Source organism: Alosa pseudoharengus, unplaced genomic scaffold (genome assembly GCF_046254945.1).
Source record: "Alosa pseudoharengus isolate Yale_2024_CS ecotype anadromous, Long Island Sound unplaced genomic scaffold, YU_APseudo_1.1 YU_APseudo_1.1_scf_3, whole genome shotgun sequence".
In the NCBI taxonomy this organism is placed as follows: Eukaryota; Metazoa; Chordata; class Actinopteri; order Clupeiformes; family Clupeidae; genus Alosa; species Alosa pseudoharengus.
Genome location: NW_027468718.1, coordinates 11,689,725 through 11,712,258, shown reverse-complemented (window position 1 = coordinate 11,712,258; position 22,534 = coordinate 11,689,725). Strand labels below are relative to the sequence as shown.

Here is a 22,534-nt window from a genome sequence, read left to right as displayed (position 1 = left end):
TTCTAACCTAAGTTCTGTCTAAAACTGATAATCTGAAGGGCTAAGTCTTATTCTTCAGTCTATATCACCACCAAATGTGACCTATTACTATTAACTGAAACCAGTAGCTCTTGCTGCCAGTTCAGAATTACCACTGATAAATAGATCTTATAATATGATTGGCATCCTGACATTTTCTCGTTAATTCAGAAAATCAGAATAACTCGTTAATTCAGAGAAACAGGGCTGTTTTTCTGTATTGATGAGATAGTTAACTCAACAATTCAGAAAAACAGGATGTGCTAAGTCATTAATTCAGACAAACAGGGTGCATTTTTTTTTATTGCATGAATGCAATACGCTTCCGTAATAAGGCCGTCAGTTTAGTGTTGGAATTTTGTTGCAGCTCCCTCTAGTAGCCTGGATATTAACAGTGTTTCAACCTGCCCCTGTCCCAACCAGCCCCGGTCTCCCCTAGGCTAGGTGATAATGATTGCACCTGGGAGAGGTAGGCTACATTCCCTTTATTATTATAATCACTATGATAACGCATTATACGGAACAGGCGAGAATGCATCTTGATCAGCAAGTGTTACTGGTTTCGCCTGAGCGTTGTAGATAGATACCTTTATATGGCTCTGGGTTTCGCGATTTGATTTCAGCATTGTTCAGTAATAGGTGCTAGGCCATTGGTTCCCAAAGACTGGGTCGCGACCCACATGTGGGTCGTAGGAGATTTTATTTGGGTCGCCAGCATAGCCTAGTGACAATTTATGTTGTGTAATACCCCTAGCTTATACCTTATATAGCTTAGGAAAGCTAACAGCTTTCTATTAGGATCTAGTTTGTTACACTCTAAAAAATACTGGGTTATTTTCTCAACCCAAACGTTGGGTTGAGGCTGTCAGGGCATTTTGTGGGGTTGTTTTTACTCATGTTGGGTTATTTTCTGTAACCCAGCTTGTTGGGTTGATAGTTTAGGACAGCGCCCCTCCTCTCTCCCACCTGACGTGGAGTACACTACCTAGCACCTGGGTGACTTTAACACAGCTGCATAGTTATTTGAGAGTTCGAAAAAACATCGTTATTCTTCCAACCGTCCAGTCCACCAGCTGTCAGCATGCAATGGAAATCAGGCGATTTCGTAAGGTATGTATCTTTAACTTTTTTTTTAAAAGTCCACCCAGAGATGTAGAAGCTACCCTTCATGATATGAATGGATATTCTGCCTGCCAATTTCGTTCAGCCTCAAACAGTTATAACAATTGTGTCATTCATGCTAACTAACGTTAGCTAACATTAACTTACAATTACTGTTCATGTTAAATATACACAAAGACAGACTCATAAAAACATAGTTCTTTGTTCACTGGGTATGAACTGCTGACAGAAACAAAACGAACTTTTACAACGAACTAAAATGAGCATACTAAGCTGGTTGACATTAGCAGACCATATAGCTAGCATCAATGCTAATTAAATATGCTTTGTGGTGGTTGTAGCCTAGACTATGGTTGCAGCTAACGTTTGTCAGCTAATATTAGCCAACACAGTTGAAGTAATGTTAGTCTCTTCACAAGCCACACATACGGTAATAATAATGGCAAACAACATCTTATTAATTCATTCAGGGTAGCTTCATATTATAGCCATGTAACTTAACGTTACTGGGTGTTTTTGGTTGTAGAAGAGAAGACGGGCTCTGGTTGTAGTAGCACTATCAGACAGTCATTTAGATAACGTTACCCGGTAACGTTAGCATCTAGAACTAGAAGCTACAAGTTATTATAACTGCATAGACTAGGTGGTCATGGTTTCCGAGTGTGTTGCGCTAATATTTTGTCTCCTGGTGGATTTTTAATGTTTGTCAACATCATTCAATGATAAATGGTTCATGAAAATCTTGAGATAAAGTTCTGTAAATAACAGTGATTAATGCACTAATGCATTTTTTTTCTTTGATTCACAGGGGTGATCCCCAAAACGGACGGTGGAATCTGCCTGCCTTTATGGAAGTATCACAAGCTTTTTCTAGCTATCTGTTCAAAAAATAAACTGCCAAATAAATAAATAAATGTCGAACTGTTTTATTTCATTGCATGGCTATTGTTGCCCATTGGATGGATTTTAAAACATTATATTGTAACATTAATGATTTGCAAACATTTATTTGAATTATTATCAATTAATAGTGATTGGATTAAGGAGAAAAATAAGATACTTAGAATAACCCATAAATTAGGTCAGCATAACCCAGAGATGACAGTGAAAATAATATAAATCCTGGGTTGTATAAGATAGCCTACCCAACAATTATGTAGGTTTAACCTAACAGTTTTGTTACGATAACCCAATGTTTGGGTTAGACTATCAACCCAACTCATTGGGTTGACCGAACAACCCAATTTTCGGGGCTAATATAACTCAGTGCTGGGCTCGACCACTATTTACCCAGTGGATGGGTTGAAATTGGGTTGTTTTTAACCCAGTGTTTTTTAGAGTGTAACTACCACAGTCACGAGTTGGGTCGCGATAGTCTGTCATATTTAAAAAGTTTGGGAAACACTGTGCTAGGCTACGCTCATTTTTAAAAGATGCATTTAATCCGAAGTCATGTCAGCTCTCTATGCAGGGAGTAGGGCTGTCACTTTTTATTCGAACATGATGTGAAGTAGTCGAACTATAAATAAACTATTCGGTTTTTAGTGCTGTGTAGCGCATTTCTACAGTCTATGATTAGTTTTATTGTATTGTTTGCCATCTCATTCAGTGCTATATGATCCATGGCTCATGACCAAATCAAGCCAATTACGTTAGGGTGACCAGACGTCCTGGTTTAACCGGGACAGTCCCGATTTTGAGATGCGTGTCCCGAGTCCCGACAAAAGCCTGTCGGGACGCAGCGGGCACCGTGATGTCAATTTGATGTCAAGAATTAGTCAAGGTTTTGACCACCATGTTGAACATCTATAATTTCATACTATTTTAGCATTACAAGCTATGGCTTGCTTGTGGTTGTACAGAGGTCCAACAAGGGATCAATCTAACATGTAGTCACTGGTCTATAAACTTGGGTCAATATGATTAATGTTAAATAAACGTTGATTTGATATCAAGAAAAAAAGCGTCAAAATTTATGATATGGAATTGACGTCATTGAATTGACCACCATATGAGAACCAATAATGTTAATAATCATAATAGTAGTAATAATAGCCCACTAGGCTACTGTTACTATTGTTTTGACACTTCTACCAATCAGTTTGGTAATATAACAGACCAATGCCAACAGTAATCATTTTCACTGTTTTTAACGGATGCTTAGCCTATTACACGGCTCTTCATAATGCTGCAGAATGCTCCATTCACTTGAATGGGCCTTCCCAACGTTCGGCGGTCTGCTTTGAACAATCTGAATAACAGACCGTTCCTAAGTATAACAGACCGCTGTGAAGGAAAATGGGCTTTGTGCTTCTAAGTCAATTATTTCATATCACTACGCAAGGATTGGAACTTCATTCAAAAGTGAAAGCAGACGGTTGATCAGCTGTGTTCTAAAGAATGTTTGATTCAAGTTCAGCGTGTGTTGTTGCGAACTATTTGTTTCTCAGCAAAAGCCATGATGAAACGGTAACAAATAGGCTACCTAGGCTATGTAGGCTAAAGAGTCATATCATGGATTTATTGTGTCGTTTTGGTAAGTAGCCGTGTAATAAGCGGGATAATGTATAGAACGCCGGTCATTGTCGGGAGATAGGTCCCTTCAGGGCGGAACAAGACCCCTCCGCTGCGCGTCGGGGTCCGGTTCGCCGTGTCGGGACCATAGAATAGACTGTAAAAAATATGGACAAAGCGTCTGTGACGTCACCTATAGATTTTCTGAAGAACAGTTGTCACTCCCCGATGTGAGTCGCTACCCGATGTGAGTCACGCATGCTCAGATTGATAGGTTTTACGGCATAACGCCAAGGGACCCGACTGAAATAAATAAAATAATTCACTTTTCTGTTTCAAAAACGTTTTAGCTATCTAAGATTGTTTGATTGCTAACGTTAGCAAACGCCATTCAAGTGACAGCCTTTGTTGTGCTTGATTGCTTACTTACTTGCCAGCAGTGAACAAACTTCTTATGTAGGTCAATTTTTATTGATATTACAGAAGTCTCTCGCTAGCAGGCTACTTCAGCCTCTAATCTAGAACTGACATTAGAGATCATGCCGTGAAAATGTGATGCTAAATAATACATTACTGCTGTGTAGGCTAATGTCATTATTCTGTGGCTAACAGCACAGGTAGTCGCAAAGTAGCAAAGTGACGCATGCGCGACTCACATCCGGTACACTCTAAACCCGAACTAGTTGTCATTACTAGAAAATTGCGTGGAAACCGATTGCCTTAAACCATTCTAGTTTTTACAAAACATAAAACTAAACATGTTTAGTTGTGTCAGCTAACAACCTTATGTTGATGCTGTAGACAAATTAAGCTTACATTAGTCTTTACTAAAAATCTTTAGTTCACTTAACTTATTGTTTCAGAAGTTGCAGTTGTATAAAATAACTAGGTTAAAATGCATGTTAACAAATTCATTAAAATATGAACTAAGTTCTGTAGATAGGCCTATTGTTTTTTTATTTTAAGATTAGGGTACTGTATTAATTTAATTGTTTTATTAAAAATTGAAAAGAAATTCATCACAATGTATAGGAATGCCTTTTATTATTGATAAAACATGAACAAACAACATTTAAACTCATAAATATTCCACATCCACTGTAGATGAAGAACCTATAAAAAAAGACGAAGAACCTATAAAAAAGAACATAAGAAAACAATTTTTTAGTCCATGTTCATTTACACAGTTGAAATAAAAGTTTGTTATATCACCTATGAATGCAACAAATAAGTGAATGGACATCGGCTAACATTAGCCAAAAGCTAACCAACATGTGCTGCTATGGTTAGCTAAAACTGTCTACAGACAGAAACACCTATTTCAATGATAAAGTCTGAATTAAACTTAGTAGCACCAAGACAAGTATATTTACACGAAAACATATGTGATATTGTTATAATCTGGCATACACACCCATTGGAAGGTAGCTACCATGAGCTAACTGTCCGAAAGACTACTAGCATGCTAACAACAGAGCTAATGTTACCTTACTTTTCTCAGGTTAATGTAAGTTAATCACGTAAACAAACATTTAGCTAACTATTGGTCAAACTGAACATAATTTTCGGTTATTTCATCAGAATTTTAATTTTTCAACAAGTTCATCAGAAAGTTCACCCACCATTTGATGTAGTAGCCTATTTGTCACAGCAGCACGAGGCATGGAGTCATTCATCTGGACTGAGAAGCAGGAGGAACGGTTGATGGGCAGAATTTTTATTAGACCCCTCCTCTGCCTTGCAAAAACATAACATTTATCGTTGTCTCTGCTTAACATGATCAGTGCACTGTATATTTCACTTAAATAGTACAATCAACTCATTTCTTTTAGTTATGACATAAGAGTTTTCACAAAACACACAAACATTAGTAGTGACCACCTAACATATTTATTACAACTAAATCTGGGTTTAGAGTGTAGCGACTCACATCGGGGAGTGGCTGTTGTCAGTACACGATCCGTACCGCCTGCCAGATCCGTTCTGCGCATGCGCATAATCTTGCGCATGCGCAGAACTTCAACGTCTTTTACGATGGTTTACGACACTACATGATCGGTTCTACGCTTGCGCGATTGTCAGTATTACCTATCCAGAGAACAAGAATGTATAAGTCAAGTTAACATTGTTTGTAGCAGTAATAAAGTTCTAATAGTTAAATGTACATGTTTTAAGGAACCAACGGAAATGTATGGAGGCTACCCAGATAGCAAAGAAGGTCGAATCAACGTTGATTGGTCAGGGTTGCGTTTCCTAGCTGCTAACAAAGTTAGCAACTTAGCTGGTTGCAATGCAATTTCCGCATTGCCAACCAACTAACAGGTTAGCAACTATTTGGGAAACGGTTTGTCAGACGACCGAAATTCAACGATGAATCAACGGCATGAAAACGTGAAGAACGTAAAAAAAAAAAATTGTAACTTCTACAGACCAAAACCCTGGATGAGATGTACGAAACAGCTTTCTAGTTTACACTTAAGCTAGGTTACACAATTGACAGCTCTCATTAGCCTACATGCCATCTCCTCACGCTAACTGTTAAGTCTTTGTTTTCACATATAACATTGTTATACTTTAATAATGAAATATGAACTGATCTGGGAACTGGATACTTTCATTTAGTGGCCCATAACGTTTGCATGCATGCACGCACGACACCTGCGTAAGCGTTTCAGGAGGCAACACTGCATCAAAACGAGAGCACACATTAAAATTCACACATGGAATGATCAAATCAGTCATTCCTTTACTGTGAACTTGCTAGCCTACGTATTTGCCTGTGTAAATAACTCGACTGAAACAAAGACAGAATTGCAAAGATGAGTATGGTCACCTACATTTAGATGTATGCTATTCCCAGATAGCAAAGGAGCGTTGAGGGGCGTTGAATCCACGTTTGTTTGAAGCGGCGGAGGTTGATTCAACGTGGATTCAACGCCCCTGTGCTATCAGGGTTACAACCATGAATAAATGCATTGAGAGAATGAGCCCTATAGGAGGAGAGAGGGGGGGGGGAGGGCAACAAGTAAACTAACTTGCTGTGTTGAGACAAGAACATGGACTCAATGACCGTTTATTAATATCATTTTATTGCATGCATAAATAACAAATCCTTCAAGGCCATAGAGCATATGGGTGTTCATCCTTTTGAAGATGCTCTGCAACTTCTGACTAAACACACTAATAGGCTACAAGAGACTATTCACCTTTCAATATTTTTTTTAACTACATAAGTACGATCTTATATAAATAACACTTCATTTTAATTCATGTAACATGAAAAAATACATCAGGTATTGTATGCAATTTCAAGCCCATAACATTTTCTAATGTTTTCACAACTATAACATTAAGCAAACAGCTCACGATTGCTGCCCATTGCATGAGTACACTGTACAAAGAAATAGTCTATAAAAGGTTTTTGCTGTAATATGTCATCACTGGACATTTTTTGAAATAGTGTTAAAATACCGTCACACCCCTACCTGACAGTCATGAGTACTTTGGTGGTTTGGTGCAAGGCTATTAGACTAATGGCCTCCTTACACCAAACAACTTTGACAAGATTTGGGAAAGATTCTTCAAAGATTGGAGTCTTTTGAGTAAAGCTTGAATGGGGGGCATTAGTTAAAATACTACAATCTTTTAAGAATCTTTCCCAAATCTTGTCAAACTTTTTTGGTGTAAGGTGGCCATTAGACGTTTCCCCTCCCACTCAAGCAATTAGGACGCCTTTCACACTGCTCCTGCTTGACCTATCCCTTCTGGCAATTTCCAATCAGAGCCATGCAAACATTTTCATCTCACAGAATAGAGTGTGCATGCCTCTCTCTACAAACCATGTGCAGTGGCAGAGTCATACGCCTCAAAAACATGGCCAAACTTAGATGTCTAATGTCAAAACATGATTTAGATAACTTATTGATGCATTCATCTCCAGTAGGGTTGACTACTGCGATGGGCTTTTCCATTTGGTGTCACTGGGCCGAGTCATCATCTACTTCTTTGGCTTCATGTTCCGAGTCCTTGGGCTTTTCTGTGAAAGAGAATCACCTGGAGTTGACCATTTTTAATGCACTTTATTTACACCAGTGTATTATAAGTTTTTATGCAGTGGTTTGACACTGACTAAAATAGGAGAAATAAGTCACCCTATAAGGACTTTCCAACTTTTTCAGCTAAGGGTTACATTATACATAAAAAACATACAGTGAACTTACGACATGAACTGTGCCATCTGACAATTTGGGGTGGCATTTTGTCATTCTATGTTGTTGAGTGATTTATGTGTCCTGGGGGGGCTTGGGGGATTTACGTGTACTGGGGGGTCTTGGTGGATTTGGTTGCACTGCACCTTCTGGTGGTGTGAACTGTTAAATGAGAGTGTGAGAGAGAGAGAAATAGGACAGACAAAATAATTTATTAGAATAATATTACTACAGCATTAAAACAGAGTATCATCATCATAATCATCATCATTCATACACTGTAATACTGATTTGAAAAACAAAAGGGCAAACGCTAAGAATCTTTAGGTCATAATCCAATATATACTCTGATGCATCTGCAGGGTATCTGCATATTTTCAACCCAGTCTCCTACTGAAAATGTAACAGTCTTACAAAATAGCATGGCGAAAAAATGTAAGGCTGTTACATTCTTTTGAAGCTGAAGCAACGTGATATCTCGTAGCTCGCGAGACCCTCATTCTGCCTGAGAAGGACTAAACCAGCAAGGTAACTACCATTTTATTCATTTCTGAGCTAGGGGTACTTCTTTTGTAAACAACTTGTTTTACATATTTATGTTTGTTTATACAGAATGTAATCGATATGTGCTTTCACAACTGATCGATCAACAAATGTACCATTTTCTTGTGTTTGCACTAGCTTCTTAGCTAGCGTGCTAGCTAAGATACTTGACAGCAGTAGCGAGATATGTAAACATCCGGTAACGCCGAAGCTGGTTACGGTCATGTGACACACGCAACCACAAGAAAGCGGAATAGAGCGAGCCATGTGGAAAAGGGTAAGTTACGTCAATTTTGTAAACAATAATGCTGTTTTTTGTTGTTTTCGAACAAAATATAGGCCTAGTTATCCTGAACAACACTCCTTGATGGTGTACAAAGCCCACAATCGTGCGATTTTAGTGCAATTTTTCAGTACAGTTCAAAGTCGTGTAAATGTAAAAGACGTGGTCAAATTATAGGCCTACATGAATTAGCTAAATAAATCATTGTTAACCACACGTTATGCTTAAATGTTCGAAATGAGTGCAATGATTTAATTTGACATTAAATTGCTTAGTTTTAAGCAGGTCAGTCTCACAATAAGCTACTTATCCTTGGGTCTGGGTAACTCATGGGACAAAACATGTTGTTAATATAGGCTATTACCGTTTTTTCCTGAAAAAAAAGCCAATAACAACATTTCTGTGTCCAAAGTATTTCATTTCTGCAGTGTAGGCTACTATGTAGTGCAGCTTTTAATGCCCAAAGTACTGTATTTTTCTGCATATGAACTACAAATATTCCTCCAAAACCAGTGTTGACATTTGAAGTAGGCCTAGGGGAGTTATTTTTTAGTAAATAGTATTTGAATACTTACCCACAACAGTTTTATGTAGGCCTAATGTATTCTCAAGACCATTTTTGCATAGGCTCTTCCATTTTCATGTTAGAGATCTTTTTCATGTTTCAAACCTTTGAAATGATTTTACTGATGTTTCCTGTTACACCTTAATTGTGCTTCAGCAATGCCAAGACACAATCTGTGGAGCCTGGTCCTGAAGAAGAGGAGGCATGGCCTGTCCCAATGCATGCAGGGCAAAATACATTTTGTGAGTATTGCTAATATTAAATCACCTCCAGGTATACACAACTCTGTATAGGCTTGTTGCACGAGTGGCTCTTGGTGTGCTTGTTTGTTTTCCGATGGAGCCAGGTGTGTTTGAACCTGTCGCTATTGTTAATGTAATTACTGTCTACACGGACTAGGTTGGTTGTTGCACCTAGTGAATCAGCACTTTACAATAAAGAAGGATTTATGGTGTCGGAGTAAACATGTAAGGAGCAGAATATAACAGAAGATGTCGTTACAACACAGCTAACACTCCACCCGAGATAGACGAGCCCACTGAGGAGCCTTTTGTGCAATTAGTCAATAGGTCTATGTAAATAAAATGATGGGGCAAATAAAGCAGAATGGTGGTTGCTAGGTTGGCATTTAGGTGGTGGTTGCAAGGTTGTTGCTAGGGCAATTGAGATGGTTCCTAGGTTGTTGCTATGGTAGATATGGTGGTTGCTATGCTAAACATAGTGGTTGCTATGTTGGTTGCTAGATGATGACATTTGCAGACACAATGCTTTGCGTTACATCTAGAGGGATGAAACTTTGCACACTTCATGTGGGTCATGTGCAGAAGGTCTGACTTCAATTTCAGCCTCGTAGCTCCATGCTACCACCCAAAACTCCACCTCTGAAGTGGGAGTGGTCAACTTTTTTTATGTTTTTCCTTCACAGTTTTTTTTGTGGGTGTCTCAGAGATCCCACCTTTGGAGCAGTTGTCAGGGGCCTCAAGGCTGTGCAGTGCCTCTTGGTCCCATCCCTCTAGCACCTAGCGTTACCGCGCCAGAAGAGGTAAACCTTGTACGTTTCAAACCGTTTATCTCCTTCCGGGAATAATCCACCGACTCCAAACTGAGCCTGGCTTGTTTGTGATGTCCCGTTGTTCAACATATTCTGATTTCATACTTATCGGACCAACATAAGTGAGTTTTTTGGCTAAAAATGTAAAAATGGCTAAATGTTAAATCGCCAAAAAAGTAGTTTTTGCCAGCACAGTGCTTCGCGTTACAGCTAGAGAGATGAAACTTTGCACACTCCATGTGGGTCATGTGCTGAAGGTCTGACTTGAATTTCAGCCTTGTAGCGCCATGCTACCACCCACAACTCCACCTCTGAAGTGGGAGTGGTCAACCTTTTTTACGTTTTTCCTTCACAGTTTTTTTTGTGAGTGTCTCAGAGATCCCACTTTTGGAGCAGTTGTCAGGGGCCTCATGGCGGTGCCATTCGTCTTGGTCCCATCCCTCTAGCACCTAGCGTTACCGCGCCAGAAGAGAGAAACCTTGTACGTTTCGAACAGTTTATCTCCTTCCGGGAATAATCCACCGACTCCAAATTGAGCCTGGCTTGTTTGTGATGTCCCATTGTTCAACATATTCTGATTTCATACTTATCGGACCAACATAAGTGAGTTTGTTTGGCTAAAAATGACTAAACGTTAGCAATTCCGCTGCTTTGTTATTTTGCATAGCAACCACCATATGTACCCTAGCAACACCCAAGCAACCACCTTATTTACCCTAACAACACCCTAGCAACCATCTTAATTACCCTAGCAACCACTTGAATAATGTCAAGCTAGCAACCACCATAGCAACCAACATGCTTACCCTAACAACCACCATAGCAACCATGTTATTTTGCATAGCAACCACCATATCTACCCTAGCAACACCATAGCAACCATTAAAATTACCCTAGCAACAACCTAGCAACCACCATAATATGACCATAGTAACCACCATAGCAAAGCCATTACTGACCTGACAAACATATGTGTGTTTTTTGGCTAAAAATTGAAAAATGGCTAAATGTTAAATAGTCCAAAAAGATTTTTTGCAGACACAATGCTTTGCGTTACATCTAGAAGGATGAAACTTTGCACACTTCATGTGGGTCATGTGCAGAAGGTCTGACTTGAATTTCAGCCTCGTAGCTCCATGCTACCACCCAAAACTCCACCTCTGAAGTGGGAGTGGTCAACTTTTTTTATGTTTTTCCTTCACAGTTTTTTTTGTGGGTGTCTCAGAGATCCCACCTTTGGAGCAGTTGTCAGGGGCCTCAAGGCTGTGCAGTGCCTCTTGGTCCCATCCCTCTAGCACCTAGCGTTACCGCGCCAGAAGAGGTAAACCTTGTACATTTCAAACCGTTTATCTCCTTCCGGGAATAATCCACCGACTCCAAACTGAGCCTGGCTTGTTTGTGATGTCCTGTTGTTCAACATATTCTGATTTCATACTTATCGGACCAACATAAGTGAGTTTTTTTGGCTAAAAATGTAAAAATGGCTAAATGTTAAATCGCCAAAAAAGTAGTTTTTGCCAGCACAGTGCTTTGCGTTACAGCTAGAGAGATGAAACTTTGCACACTCCATGTGGGTCATGTGCTGAAGGTCTGACTTGAATTTCAGCCTTGTAGCGCCATGCTACCACCCACAACTCCACCTCTGAAGTGGGAATGGTCAACCTTTTTTAGGTTTTTCCTTCACAGTTTTTTTTGTGAGTGTCTCAGAGATCCCACCTTTGGAGCAGTTGTCAGGGGCCTCAAGGCTGTGCAGTGCCTCTTGGTCCCATCCCTCTAGCACCTAGCGTTACCGCGCCAGAAGAGGTAAACCTTGTACGTTTCAAACCGTTTATCTCCTTCCGGGAATAATCCACCGACTCCAAACTGAGCCTGGCTTGTTTGTGATGTCCTGTTGTTCAACATATTCTGATTTCATACTTATCGGACCAACATAAGTGAGTTTTTTTTGGCTAAAAATGTAAAAATGGCTAAACGTTAGCAATTCCGCTGCTTTGTTATTTTGCATAGCAACCACCATATGTACCCTAGCAACACCCAAGCAACCACCTTATTTACCCTAGCAACACCCTAGCAACCATCTTAATTACCCTAGCAACCACTTGAATAATGTCAAGCTAGCAACCACCATAGCAACCAACATGCTTACCCTAACAACCACCATAGCAACCATGTTATTTTGCATAGCAACCACCATATCTACCCTAGCAACACCATAGCAAACATTCAAATTACCCTAGCAACGCCATTACTGACCATGGTGTGTTTTCAAGAATCACATTTCACCATTTAAATGTGGTTAGTTATATTTTGCTCTATAAATTCATGTCATATTTACACTAGGTGTCTGCACCAGCAGCAGCATCAGCACCAGCAGCAGCATCAGGAGCGGCAGCACCAGCGGCAGCATCATCAGGAGCAGCAGGAGCGGCACCACCAGCAGCAGTAGCAGCGGCAACAGGAGCAGCAGCAGGAGCAGCCGGAACGGCACCACCAACACCAGCAGGAGCACCAGCAGCAGGAGCAGGAGCGGCACCACCAGCACAAACCATCACAGCAATTATGCTCAGTTGTTTCATGATTATGACATTTATCCATATGAACAAATCAACATCACATCTGGCCCACGCCTTAGCGCTTCAGCAGGTGATTTTCTCTGGTGGTGGTCGATCAAAGCTGGGCTGCAACTAATGATTAATTTCATTGTTCATTTATGATCAATTGATTCATCAATTGTCACAGCTCTACATAGTGGGAGGCGTAGTGGTAGTAATCAAGAGATCAAACAGTGGCTGACAAAACAAACACAAAAATTTAGCACACTAAATAGTTGCTATAATATCATTATTGATTATGTTAAAGCAAGATATGATAGTCATCACAATATGAAGATAGAGCTCATACAAGATTTTTTTTTATAGTAAAAAGTAAAAGTTATGACACCATCGCTCAGACCAGTACAAACACCTATACCCCTTGACAAAGAAGGTACAGAGAGAAGTACATACATAGTTCCCCAGAAGTGGTTGTGCCTTACCAAATAAAACTGACAAATTCACTGTAATTAATCTGTAATTAATGTTCTGTGTTGCCTTCTTGTGTATAATAAAGTGTATTTTTCCCACCTGCCATCTTTTCTTTGACTTTACACAAAAATATCTATTATTATGCTGTAAAAGAAATATAGTAATAAGCAGCAGTAGCACCACCACCAGCAGCTGCACTACCAATAGTTAGAATTCTATTGTCACACTTTGCTCATATATATATATATATATATATTTACCAGGGATAACACGGGGCAAACGGTTCAATGCGACAGCCCTGCAAAGTACCATCCACACAGCCATTCGGCTGCATTTTCTGACAGTTTTAGATGCACAAAAGTTCATGGATCAAACCAAGCACCTCATAACATCTATATTGTGCTTTTATCTGATATATGCAAGTGTTTTGATATGAAATAAACATGATTTGCATGACATCACCCTGCTGGTCAGTTTTGACCTACACGACAGCCCTGCAAAGTACCATCCACACAGCCATTCGGCTGCATTTTCTGACAGTTTTGGATGCACAAAAGTTCATGGATCAAACCAAGCACCTCATAGCATCTATATTGTGCTTTTATCTGATATATGCAAGTGTTTTGATATGAAATAAACATGATTTGCATGACATCACCCTGCTGGTCAGTTTTGACCTACGCGACAGCCCTGCAAAGTACCATCCACACAGCCATTCGGCTGCATTTTCTGACAGTTTTGGATGCACAAAAGTTCATGGATCAAACCAAGCACCTCATAACATCTATATTGTGCTTTTATCTGATATATGCAAGTGTTTTGATATGAAATAAACATGATTTGCATGACATCACCCTGCTGGTCAGTTTTGACCTATGCGACAGCCCTGCAAAGTACCATCCACACAGCCATTCGGCTGCATTTTCTGACAGTTTTGGATGCTCACCAAGTTGGGTTGATGATGCCATCCCAAACCCTCAAAAGCTTCCTCTGCCTTTAAGTCCATGTGAAATGTTTTTTGCCAAATTTGAAACTATTGCTTTACGTTCTCATCATGCCATGCTCATCCAAATGTAGGCTACGCATGGTCATATTTTGCCCAGTTGAGGAAAAATTAAAATATTCAGAGGGTGAAATAAAATAGCATATGTTGTTCATCCGGATGCAAGGAAGCATCTCCAAGAATTTTTAATGCCCCAGGTACCCCGGTTACCTCAGTAGCGCCCCTCAAAGGTGTAAAAATTTAATATTTTGAGTTGCCAAAATTGTGGAACCACTGGTCAGATTTGTCTGAAATTTGGTATGCTTATTACTTAAGATATGTGTTATAAATAATGTTTCTGTCATTTGTGTACCTCATGTGCAAAAATGGGAAAATTACATTTATTTTAAAATATTACAAATGTTGCAAGCTTTTGACTTTATAGTCAAGCAGGTGATACCTCTTAATAATTCAAGCATGTTTCTCATGTTATGTATAAAAATATTTTTGTAATTTTGAAATTATAGCTATTTCTGTAATTAGACTACATGCCCCATGACGTGTAGCGTCATTTCAACGCTGCTTTATAACAATGGCGCCGAATTTGTAGTTCATTAAAACGGTTTTGTATTAAAACATAAACAAAATATTGTTAGGATGCAAAACACTGGCACAGACGACTTTTGCTGGGTATAATATGTATAGAAATAGTTAAAGCAAGTTGGTACATTACTCACGACATTGGCATTCAATGAAAATAACTATAATTCCACAAAATATCGAAAAACGTGTAGGCTACTTCTGACCCTTGTTGCTAGGCAACGCCCCGTAGGCCTACCTGCTTGGCTGAAGAATAAGGAGGTTATCCTAATCTTTGCTGTTCAAAGCAACATAAATAGATAACAATATAACACTTAAATTGAACAGGTAACAAATGAATATGTTGGTCAGACTGTAATTAGGACAATAGCAATAGGCTAATAAACAAATGCCCATTCAATCAATGATATAATAACAAGTTATAGTGCTTACTGCTTAATGGACTAAGTGCATGTTGAACAAATGTGCCTTTAGACGCCTTTTAAAAACACTGTAAACTATCACAGGAACAGAGAGCACTACTTATTGCACCCACATGGAACCACTGAGGAAGTCTTGAATTTAGCGTTCATGAGTAGGCCTAGTCGACAGAACAAATGGTAATCAGAAGACAGCATGGCGGTTGGGGAAGTACTGTACATCTTGATCATTGAATTGAAATAACAAGGAGCAGATCCAGTCGGTGTCCCATAGGCCAAAGTGAGAGATTTAAATGTAATGCTGGCTACTAGGCTACAGGGGGAGTGTAGGAGAATAGGCCTAGGAGTGGATATGCATGGCCAATATCCATACCCCATCTTCCTCCTTGCTGGAACAGTTGGCTACATATAATGTATTTTTACTATAGGCCTATTAAGACACATTGTATCTATCTAATTTTAATTATGGTATAGTACATGTCAGATTACAACAATAACTAGAAAATGCAATTCCAGGGAATTACCATTGCATGTAAATGCAAAAAAGTTGCTGTGTATAACATTATATTACTTACAGTATGATTATTCAGATTACACAGTCTTACAGTATTCTTGAAAACCACTTACTTGGTTAGATGTTAGCTTAGAGTATATGACAGTCAGTAAAAATAAATGGTCAATTCAATATTGATCAACATTCTTTGTTTTAATACAGCAGAATGATACTCAGAATACACTAATGAACACTTACCAATGTAAGCTTAAAGTAAAAATCACAGTTGTGTGTGTGTGTATATATATATATATATATATAACTCGATAATGCCAATCAATGATCATATCCTAAAACAGATTTATTTATCAGTGGTAACTCTGAACTGATTCAAAGGTATGAATGGTTGACAAATATGATTCACAGGTATACATGTTCCATATAGTTAGTGAGTATAGTCCTCACACAACAATATAGTTCTCAGAATGTCTCAGTGTAGATCTCAGATAAGTCTCAGTATGGTTAAATGGTATGTGCACAGATATGGTTACATGTTTGTAAGAATGTATGTTAGTATGCTGCTAGCAACATTGTCAGAGATGTATGGTTGACAGGTGTGCACAGACAGGCACACACGTAATGTCATACATGGTCATCACCACTGGTCTGGTCTGGAACCTAAAAGACAAAAGCAAACAAGTTTAACAGTTATGCCAAAACAATACAAGGAATGTCTGCAATTGTCCTAACAGTAGCCTATTCATGGCTTTCATAAGGTCCCTTTCCACAGGAGTATAATCAAGCACCAAATGCATTCATAATCTAGGTGCTTGATTGTATACACCTGTGGAAAGGGACCTGATGAAACCCATCAACTTTACTTAGGCTACATAACAAGCGGTGAACAACGTTACAAATTTGGTAAAAATAAAAACAGGAGCATATTTGTTATCTTTAACTAAAATGTGAACGGTGGAAGATATAACGTTATGACCATCAACAATGAGTCACGTTATTCATGCCCTTCATGACACCCATGATGGGTTTCATCAGGCTCCTTCACACTATATAGCCTAATCAAGCACCAGTCTGCATTCATAATCTATTCTAGGTGCTTGATTCTATACACCCGTGTAAAGTGACCTGATGTGTTTGTGGTGCTGATGGTGTTTGTGCTGCTGTTGGTGCTGCTCCTGCCACTGCCACTGACAGCTGGTACTGCTACTGTTGCTACTGTTGCTGGTGGTGCCTCAACAAACTGCTGCACATTCTCTGACTAAGGGAAAAGCGCATCGTTGTTAGATATGTATGTACAAATGTCTTTAAACACAATGGTTGCACTTGAAATCATTCATCCTTCTCTTTTAAAGTATTTTCTGTGTTTTTAAGGAATGAAGCAAAACTACAGCAATTTAGACAGCTTGATACAATTGTACATATATACCTGGGGATTGAAATCTGCATTAAAGGCTGGTAGTGGTGATGCTGCTGCTGGTAGTGATGCTGCTGCTGGTGCCTAGCATCCTTACCTCATGGGGGGGGGGGGTGAGAGGCGCAGCAGGTGTTTCTGCTGCTGCTGGTGTTGCTGTTGATGGGGGTGATGGTGGTGCCTCAACAGACTGCTGCAGCAGATTAAAGGAAAAGCGCATTATTGTTAGATATGTATGTACAAATCTGTTTTAGTCTGTAAAACACACTGGTATGCAAAAGGTTTTAGACAGGTTCATACAATTGTATATATACCTGGAGATTGTAATACGCATTGTATGAGCGTACCACCTGCCTCAGCTTTTCAGCAGTGAAAGCTTTACGCCCTTCACCTTTTCCTTTAAAAAATGCATCAAAGTGTATCAAAATGACCATAGTGAGGAACAAAGTTAAAGTCAAATCATGTTGCAACAGCTGTGTGCATGCAGTTGAAACAGTAATAGCTGGTTATTCAATATTAACGTACCGTCACTGACTGAGACAAAGGGCAACTCCTCAGGCCACCAAGGCGGCCTGTGTTGTGGCAGATATTCAGGCCGAGACAAACCCTGACTCAGTGCTGAGATAGAAGGGTGTTAAAGTGTAATCAGATTCAGTAGTCTGCATCATTTTGATCTTTAAATAAGGAAATTGAAAACATAGAATGCCAGTCATACCATGTTCTTTTATCAGACGGCCAATTGCCATCCGGCAATGTGTGCCACTGATATCAGGGTCAACGTATGGCCTCTCACCCCCAAAGCATCTGTAAGACAGTACGCTCAGTGTCATTAAAAACAAATGTTAAGGTTCCTTTTCTGAACTTCAAGAAAGGATTGACACAAAAACAAACCTTAACACCACTTTCATTTATACATACCACTTGACACACCCCTATTAGTGTACATGTTCAGCAGCTCAGCCTTCCTGTCATTGGTCCAAAAGGCCTCAAGATACTTTGGCCCTAAATGAACCGTAACCGAAAAACCCCCCCTTAAAATCCATTATCAATTAGGTTTGTGTTGCCATGTCAATATCATTTTTATCAAAACTCAGGGCCAGATTGTGATCATACTAAAAGAATTGTTCTTCCATTGAATGTCATCTTCGATAGATATAATCTAGAGGCGATTGCTCTAAGACTACAGGGGAAGCGCAGCCTCCTCTAAAATATCACGGGAAATCGCATCAAATAACACTATTACATTAGCTTCTAGCCTACTATATTCCAACTAGAACATGCTGAAAAATTGTTTATCTTCATGGCTAGTTTGTTCAGCAGTAAGGTTTTGCCGGTCATTTATCGTGATTTCGCACCCGTAATACATTGCTGTGACACGATCCATCAAAAAACCATGGAACATGGGACAGTGGGATGGCCCGGACGCCGAGCTTCTGTATGATGATTGGAGAAACTGTCATAGAGGCTGGACACCGTTAGGTAGCGTGCAAAATAACAAAGCAGCGGAATTGCTAACGTTAGTCATTTTTACATTTTTAGCCAAAAAAACTCACTTATGATGGTCCGATAAGTATGAAATCAGAATATGTTGAACAACGGGACATCACAAACAAGCCAGGCTCAGTTTGGAGTCGGTGGATTATTCCCGGAAGGAGATAAACGGTTTGAAATGTACAAGGTTTACCTCTTCTGGCGCGGTAACGCTAGGTGCTAGAGGGATGGGACCAAGAGGCACTGCACAGCCTTGAGGCCCCTGACAACTGCTCCAAAGGTGGGATCTCTGAGACACCCACAAAAAAAACTGTGAAGGAAAAACATAAAAAAAGTTGACCACTCCCACTTCAGAGGTGGAGTTTTGGGTGGTAGCATGGAGCTACGAGGCTGAAATTCAAGTCAGACCTTCTGCACATGACCCACATGAAGTGTGCAAAGTTTCATCCTTCTAGATGTAACGCAAAGCATTGTGTCTGCAAAAAATCTTTTTGGACTATTTAACATTTAGCCATTTTTCAATTTTTAGCCAAAAAACACACATATGTTTGTCAGGTCAGTAATGGCTTTGCTATGGTGGTTACTATGGTCATATTATGGTGGTTGCTAGGTTGTTGCTAGGGTAATTTTAATGGTTGCTATGGTGTTGCTAGGGTAGATATGGTGGTTGCTATGCAAAATAACATGGTTGCTATGGTGGTTGTTAGGGTAAGCATGTTGGTTGCTATGGTGGTTGCTAGCTTGACATTATTCAAGTGGTTGCTAGGGTAATTAAGATGGTTGCTAGGGTGTTGTTAGGGTAAATAAGGTGGTTGCTTGGGTGTTGCTAGGGTACATATGGTGGTTGCTATGCAAAATAACAAAGCAGCGGAATTGCTAACGTTTAGTCATTTTTAGCCAAACAAACTCACTTATGTTGGTCCGATAAGTATGAAATCAGAATATGTTAAACAATGGGACATCACAAACAAGCCAGGCTCAATTTGGAGTCGGTGGATTATTCCCGGAAGGAGATAAACTGTTCGAAACGTACAAGGTTTCTCTCTTCTGGCGCGGTAACGCTAGGTGCTAGAGGGATGGGACCAAGACGAATGGCACCGCCATGAGGCCCCTGACAACTGCTCCAAAAGTGGGATCTCTGAGACACTCACAAAAAAAACTGTGAAGGAAAAACGTAAAAAAGGTTGACCACTCCCACTTCAGAGGTGGAGTTGTGGGTGGTAGCATGGCGCTACAAGGCTGAAATTCAAGTCAGACCTTCAGCACATGACCCACATGGAGTGTGCAAAGTTTCATCTCTCTAGCTGTAACGCGAAGCACTGTGCTGGCAAAAACTACTTTTTTGGCGATTTAACATTTAGCCATTTTTACATTTTTAGCCAAAAAACTCACTTATGTTGGTCCGATAAGTATGAAATCAGAATATGTTGAACAACGGGACATCACAAACAAGCCAGGCTCAGTTTGGAGTCGGTGGATTATTCCCGGAAGGAGATAAACGGTTTGAAACGTACAAGGTTTACCTCTTCTGGCGCGGTAACGCTAGGTGCTAGAGGGATGGGACCAAGAGGCACTGCACAGCCTTGAGGCCCCTGACAACTGCTCCAAAGGTGGGATCTCTGAGACACCCACAAAAAAAACTGTGAAGGAAAAACATAAAAAAAGTTGACCACTCCCACTTCAGAGGTGGAGTTTTGGGTGGTAGCATGGAGCTACGAGGCTGAAATTGAAGTCAGACCTTCTGCACATGACCCACATGAAGTGTGCAAAGTTTCATCCCTCTAGATGTAACGCAAAGCATTGTGTCTGCAAATGTCATCATCTAGCAACCAACATAGCAACCACTATGTTTAGCATAGCAACCACCATATCTACCATAGCAACAACCTAGGAACCATCTCAATTGCCCTAGCAACAACCTTGCAACCACCACCTAAATGCCAACCTAGCAACCACCATTCTGCTTTATTTGCCCCATCATTTTATTTACATAGACCTATTGACTAATTGCACAAAAGGCTCCTCAGTGGGCTCGTCTATCTCGGGTGGAGTGTTAGCTGTGTTGTAACGACATCTTCTGTTATATTCTGCTCCTTACATGTTTACTCCGACACCATAAATCCTTCTTTATTGTAAAGTGCTGATTCACTAGGTGCAACAACCAACCTAGTCCGTGTAGACAGTAATTACATTAACAATAGCGACAGGTTCAAACACACCTGGCTCCATCGGAAAACAAACAAGCACACCAAGAGCCACTCGTGCAACAAGCCTATACAGAGTTGTGTATACCTGGAGGTGATTTAATATTAGCAATACTCACAAAATGTATTTTGCCCTGCATGCATTGGGACAGGCCATGCCTCCTCTTCTTCAGGACCAGGCTCCACAGATTGTGTCTTGGCATTGCTGAAGCACAATTAAGGTGTAACAGGAAACATCAGTAAAATCATTTCAAAGGTTTGAAACATGAAAAAGATCTCTAACATGAAAATGGAAGAGCCTATGCAAAAATGGTCTTGAGAATACATTAGGCCTACATAAAACTGTTGTGGGTAAGTATTCAAATACTATTTACTAAAAAATAACTCCCCTAGGCCTACTTCAAATGTCAACACTGGTTTTGGAGGAATATTTGTAGTTCATATGCAGAAAAATACAGTACTTTGGGCATTAAAAGCTGCACTACATAGTAGCCTACACTGCAGAAATGAAATACTTTGGACACAGAAATGTTGTTATTGGCTTTTTTTTCAGGAAAAAACGGTAATAGCCTATATTAACAACATGTTTTGTCCCATGAGTTACCCAGACCCAAGGATAAGTAGCTTATTGTGAGACTGACCTGCTTAAAACTAAGCAATTTAATGTCAAATTAAATCATTGCACTCATTTCGAACATTTAAGCATAACGTGTGGTTAACAATGATTTATTTAGCTAATTCATGTAGGCCTATAATTTGACCACGTCTTTTACATTTACACGACTTTGAACTGTACTGAAAAATTGCACTAAAATCGCACGATTGTGGGCTTTGTACACCATCAAGGAGTGTTGTTCAGGATAACTAGGCCTATATTTTGTTCGAAAACAACAAAAAACAGCATTATTGTTTACAAAATTGACGTAACTTACCCTTTTCCACATGGCTCGCTCTATTCCGCTTTCTTGTGGTTGCGTGTGTCACATGACCGTAACCAGCTTCGGCGTTACCGGATGTTTACATATCTCGCTACTGCTGTCAAGTATCTTAGCTAGCACGCTAGCTAAGAAGCTAGTGCAAACACAAGAAAATGGTACATTTGTTGATCAGTTGTGAAAGCACATATCGATTACATTCTGTATAAACAAACATAAATATGTAAAACAAGTTGTTTACAAAAGAAGTACCCCTAGCTCAGAAATGAATAAAATGGTAGTTACCTTGCTGGTTTAGTCCTTCTCAGGCAGAATGAGGGTCTCGCGAGCTACGAGATATCACGTTGCTTCAGCTTCAAAAGAATGTAACAGCCTTACATTTTTTCGCCATGCTATTTTGTAAGACTGTTACATTTTCAGTAGGAGACTGGGTTGATATTTTCCAAGTACAAATTTAAAGACTTTTAAGACCTTTTCAAGACATCTAAATGGAAAATTAAGACTATACCACGGCAAAAAGATACATATGACAACTTAAAACTGTTTTATGCAATAGTTTTTTTTTTCTACTTATTTTAACCCCCACCCCATTTTGAATGTCTATACAGAAGTTACCAAATATATTTTGGCGAAAGAAAAATATTTGTGTGTGAA

At 39.6% G+C, this 22,534-nt stretch overlaps 3 long non-coding RNA genes across 5 annotated transcripts; 1 reads left to right on the top strand and 2 right to left on the bottom strand.

The window, feature by feature from the left end:
* Positions 1-4,681: 4,681 nt before the first annotated feature.
* Positions 4,682-5,490, bottom strand: LOC143100211 (uncharacterized). The gene is made up of 2 exons (XR_012981876.1): positions 5,277-5,490; positions 4,682-4,767 (listed from the first exon to the last, which is right to left on the bottom strand). It is a non-coding gene; the product is annotated as an uncharacterized LOC143100211 (long non-coding RNA).
* Positions 5,491-8,249: 2,759 nt separating this feature from the next.
* Positions 8,250-13,425, top strand: LOC143100206 (uncharacterized). Its single transcript, XR_012981870.1, has 4 exons — positions 8,250-8,390; positions 8,544-8,682; positions 9,410-9,495; positions 12,645-13,425. It is a non-coding gene; the product is annotated as an uncharacterized LOC143100206 (long non-coding RNA).
* Positions 13,426-16,013: 2,588 nt separating this feature from the next.
* Positions 16,014-22,319, bottom strand: LOC143100205 (uncharacterized). Of its 3 annotated transcripts, none has more exons than XR_012981867.1 (9): positions 22,166-22,319; positions 21,878-22,016; positions 21,065-21,150; positions 17,966-18,054; positions 17,776-17,868; positions 17,565-17,647; positions 17,266-17,443; positions 16,965-17,097; positions 16,014-16,499 (listed from the first exon to the last, which is right to left on the bottom strand). It is a non-coding gene; the product is annotated as an uncharacterized LOC143100205 (long non-coding RNA). The 3 variants fall into 3 exon arrangements; XR_012981868.1 differs by having other exon boundaries at positions 17,565-17,641; XR_012981869.1 differs by lacking the exons at positions 21,065-21,150; positions 21,878-22,016; positions 22,166-22,319 and adding an exon at positions 18,169-18,928.
* Between the last annotated feature and the right edge of the window lie 215 nt (positions 22,320-22,534).